Here is a 5,000-nt window from a genome sequence, read left to right as displayed (position 1 = left end):
TGCGCGCCTGCTGCCTTCCTTGGATGTGGTAGCCGTTTCTCAGGCTCCCTCTCCGGAATCGAACCCTGATTCCCCGTTACCCGTTACAACCATGGTAGGCGCAGAACCTACCATCGACAGTTGATAAGGCAGACATTTGAAAGATGCGTCGCCGGTACGAGGACCGTGCGATCAGCCCAAAGTTATTCAGAGTCACCAAGGCAAACGGACCGGACGAGCCGACCGATTGGTTTTGATCTAATAAAAGCGTCCCTTCCATCTCTGGTCGGGACTCTGTTTGCATGTATTAGCTCTAGAATTACCACAGTTATCCAAGTAACGTGGGTACGATCTAAGGAACCATAACTGATTTAATGAGCCATTCGCGGTTTCACCTTAATGCGGCTTGTACTGAGACATGCATGGCTTAATCTTTGAGACAAGCATATGACTACTGGCAGGATCAACCAGGGAGCTGCGTCAACTAGAGCTGAGCAGCCGGCCGCCCGGGAGTGTGTCCCGGGGGCCCGCGCGAACACGCAAGCGTCCGCTCAATTATTCTGCAAACAGGAGGAGGCTGAGCTCCCCTGCACAACACACCTCGAAACCCTCTCAGGTCCCGGCGGCGCGCAGCGCCGTCCTAAGTACTTCGTCGGGTTCGAGAGAGGCGCAATCGCCCGGAGTTAGGCGAGTAGACGCTTTAGGTGCGACCACCCGTGCTCCCAACTGAGCTTGCCGCTGCCGACAGAGGCCCGGGAGCGTGCTGTCGTGGCATTGCCGGCGGGAGACAACACGCGCCACCTACGGTGACCGGCAGCTCCAACGCCAGCGCCACAGAAGGACAAAAGCCCTACTTGGGTGCCGAAGCGAACTCTCCCAGCACAGCGCACGCGCCAACACGTCCGCACAGCTGCGATACAAACCACCTGCGAGAACCGCTGGGGCGACCGAGCAGCAGACGGCGTCGCGGCGCCGAGCGCCGGGCGGCGGCGCATCCTCAGCGCACAAAGTCCTCAATCGGACCAGCACACTGCAGATGGCCACCGCGCTTCGCACCGGGCCCGCGAGGACCTACTTTGGCCGCAAGGCGCCGCGAGCAGGGGGCGCCGGCGCGCAGCTGCGCCGCCTGCCGCGTCCGTCGGCCGGCGCGCCTGCCACCGGCCGCCCCCACCAGCCGGCTGTAGCGCGTGCGCCCACGCACCGCGCTGCCAGCACGCCGGGCGGCCCCCCCTCACCGGCCGGGGACGGTCCCACCCAGCCACCGCCGCGTATCGCCTCACACCCAGATCCCCTTTCACGTTCGTGGGCATGGTGGGTCCCCTTTCACGTTCGTGGGCATGGTGGGTATCCCTGAAACAACCGGTTAATAGCTCGACCGATCGTCGCCAACACTGATTCACCTCTAGCGAGAACAACCGCACCACAACGGGTTACCGGTTGTTCATTTGCGTAACGTCACCAGCAAACGTACACGTCCATCGCCATTTGCAACGAGTATTGCATGCCTGTGTCAGGTGTCACAACACACTACGTCTGCCCACATAGACGCAACAACATGTGCACGCCTAGAGAACACGTGGAAGGTAGACCCCGTACGTATGCGGTGTCCATTGCGCGAACGACTGTCAGCCCGCCTCTGCAGCATGTCGCAGATGTGGAACGCGGTGCAACATGCTATCACGGTGTGTGAGAAGAGACGACTACGTCCGAATACACGCTCCACTACATCAACAGACTGCTCATGCTGATCGCCATCCAGGGCGTCCGTTCCTCCCACACGTCTGTATGGCGTACCACACTGCAATCCAGCTCTTATAGGGAGACGACACGTAGCTGCGTGCACAATATTTGGACTGTATGGTCCGCCGTTGCTAGGCGCTGTCGTCATACGGTCACATGGGCCACGATGTATCATTCAGTACATACGGAGCAATGTGCAGTACAGTTTGTGGGTTTTGCGTACATCGGCGGACAGGTGACAGGCCGTACCACAACGTAGGCTGAGTACGTCGGCATGCGAAGGGCATTGAACATGCAAACTTCTCACCGACCAGCTTGCGAAGGCAGGGGGGAAGGGGGGGGGGCATGTACGTCCTGCTGCTATCCACACTACAGTGTATAGCAGGAGCATGTGGAAAGTCAGCAACACCTGCAAGGTGTTTAACATGACGCGATACACAGGGGACCGGGCAGTGCGAGTAGCGAACTATATTGCGAGGGTTGCGGTTAGGCAACACTACACTACTTTAACGGGTTGCATAACAATTACAGAGCAGGTTCAGCGACAACGTGCGTCAGGTTAAGGCGCAATATAGTTTAGGTTACGGCGCACTTTAGGTTAGGTTAAGGCACATTATAGGTTAGGTTAAGGCACAACATGGGTTACGTTAAGGCACAACATGGGTTACGTTAAGGCACAACATGGGTTAGGTTAAGGCACAACATGGGTTAGGTTAAGGCACAACATGGGTTAGGTTAAGGCACAACATGGGTTAGGTTAAGGCACAACATGGGTTAGGTTAAGGCACAACATGGGTTAGGTTAAGGCACAACATGGGTTAGGTTAAGGCACAACATGGGTTAGGTTAAGGCACAACATGGGTTAGGTTAAGGCACAACATGGGTTAGGTTAAGGCACAACATGGGTTAGGTTAAGGCACAACATGGGTTAGGTTAAGGCACAACATGGGTTAGGTTAAGGCACAACATGGGTTAGGTTAAGGCACAACATGGGTTAGGTTAAGGCACAACATGGGTTAGGTTAAGGCACAACATGGGTTAGGTTAAGGCACAACATGGGTTAGGTTAAGGCACAACATGGGTTAGGTTAAGGCACAACATGGGTTAGGTTAAGGCACAACATGGGTTAGGTTAAGGCACAACATGGGTTAGGTTAAGGCACAACATGGGTTAGGTTAAGGCACAACATGGGTTAGGTTAAGGCACAACATGGGTTAGGTTAAGGCACAACATGGGTTAGGTTAAGGCACAACATGGGTTAGGTTAAGGCACAACATGGGTTAGGTTAAGGCACAACATGGGTTAGGTTAAGGCACAACATGGGTTAGGTTAAGGCACAACATGGGTTAGGTTAAGGCACAACATGGGTTAGGTTAAGGCACAACATGGGTTAGGTTAAGGCACAACATGGGTTAGGTTAAGGCACAACATGGGTTAGGTTAAGGCACAACATGGGTTAGGTTAAGGCACAACATGGGTTAGGTTAAGGCACAACATGGGTTAGGTTAAGGCACAACATGGGTTAGGTTAAGGCACAACATGGGTTAGGTTAAGGCACAACATGGGTTAGGTTAAGGCACACCATGGGTTAGGTTAAGGCACACCATGGGTTAGGTTAAGGCACAACATGGGTTAGGTTAAGGCACAACATGGGTTAGGTTAAGGCACAACATGGGTTAGGTTAAGGCACAACATGGGTTAGGTTAAGGCACAACGTAGGTTAGGTTAAGGCACAACGTAGGTTAGGTTAAGGCACAACGTAGGTTAGGTTAAGGCACAACATGGGTTAGGTTAAGGCACAACATGGGTTAGGTTAAGGCACAACATGGGTTAGGTTAAGGCACAACATGGGTTAGGTTAAGGCACAACATGGGTTACGTTACGGCACAACATGGGTTACGTTACGGCACAACATGGGTTACGTTACGGCACAACATGGGTTACGTTACGGCACAACATGGGTTACGTTACGGCACAACATGGGTTACGTTACGGCACAAATTAGGTTAGGTTACGGCACAAATTAGGTTAGGTTAAGGCACAAATTAGGTTAGGTTAAGGCACAAATTAGGTTAGGTTAAGGCACAAATTAGGTTAGGTTAAGGCACAAATTAGGTTAGGTTAAGGCACAAATTAGGTTAGGTTAAGGCACAAATTAGGTTAGGTTAAGGCACAAATTAGGTTAGGTTAAGGCACAAATTAGGTTAGGTTAAGGCACAAATTAGGTTAGGTTAAGGCACAAATTAGGTTAGGTTAAGGCACAAATTAGGTTAGGTTAAGGCACGATATAGGTTAGGTTAAGGCACGATATAGGTTAGGTTAAGGCACGATATAGGTTAGGTTAAGGCACGATATAGGTTAGGTTAAGGCACGATATAGGTTAGGTTAAGGCACGATATAGGTTAGGTTAAGGCACGATATAGGTTAGGTTAAGGCACGATATAGGTTAGGTTAAGGTACGATATAGGTTAGGTTAAGGTACGATATAGGTTAGGTTAAGGTACGATATAGGTTAGGTTAAGGTACGATATAGGTTAGGTTAAGGTACGATATAGGTTAGGTTAAGGTACGATATAGGTTAGGTTAAGGTACGATATAGGTTAGGTTAAGGTACGATATAGGTTAGGTTAAGGTACGATATAGGTTAGGTTAAGGTACGATATAGGTTAGGTTAAGGTACGATATAGGTTAGGTTAAGGTACGATATAGCGTAGGTTCAGATACACATTGTTGTAGGGAAAGGTGTATTGGGGGGGGGGGCGGCAGGTTCGTTGATAGTGATTATCGTAATTGGATGCCTGCGGTATTATCCGATTTGTCACGTCAGGATGCACTTTTGGCTCATGACAGGCGGCGCTCCGATTCCATGGTTGTGGCAGATCTGTGTCTTTCATTCCTGCCATTGTTTGTGTGCTGTGACAGGAGGCAGTATTGTGATGTTGGGTGCACCACTGTGTAGGACATGTGTGGGTGTTCGTGGCTTAGCTGAGCAATGTGCGGATGTCGGAAGGGTGGGATATTGTGTTTTCTGGGTGGACCTCCCGGTCTGGTAATGATAGTGTGGATTGTGTCATGTGGCGGAGAGGATGCACTGGATGTTCTTCCATGCTGGTGGTTAGATATTGTGTGTGATAAGAGAGTAGTGTGTGATAAGAGTGTCTGGCTGACGTGTGGTTCTCATTGTGTGCAGAGTCTTTCAGCATGTATAGGGACGGTTGTATATATTATCTGTATTCTGATGGCTCTGCATCTATTACTAATCAGTGCCGTGTATACGGTTA

The 5,000-nt window shown here is 51.0% G+C and overlaps 1 non-coding gene across 1 annotated transcript in view; it reads right to left on the bottom strand.

Annotated features, from left to right (window-relative positions):
- Positions 1–453, bottom strand: part of LOC126432509 (small subunit ribosomal RNA) — a 1,909-nt gene extending 1,456 nt beyond the window's left edge. Inside the window, exon 1 of the ribosomal RNA XR_007578016.1 lies at positions 1–453. This exon is cut by the window's left edge and continues 1,456 nt beyond it. This is a non-coding gene — a ribosomal RNA (small subunit ribosomal RNA).
- Between the last annotated feature and the right edge of the window lie 4,547 nt (positions 454–5,000).

The sequence above is a fragment of the Schistocerca serialis genome, unplaced genomic scaffold, assembly GCF_023864345.2.
Source record: "Schistocerca serialis cubense isolate TAMUIC-IGC-003099 unplaced genomic scaffold, iqSchSeri2.2 HiC_scaffold_1142, whole genome shotgun sequence".
In the NCBI taxonomy this organism is placed as follows: Eukaryota; Metazoa; Arthropoda; class Insecta; order Orthoptera; family Acrididae; genus Schistocerca; species Schistocerca serialis.
Note: the sequence above shows the minus strand (reverse complement) of the source record. Positions and strands in the feature narration are given on the sequence as shown.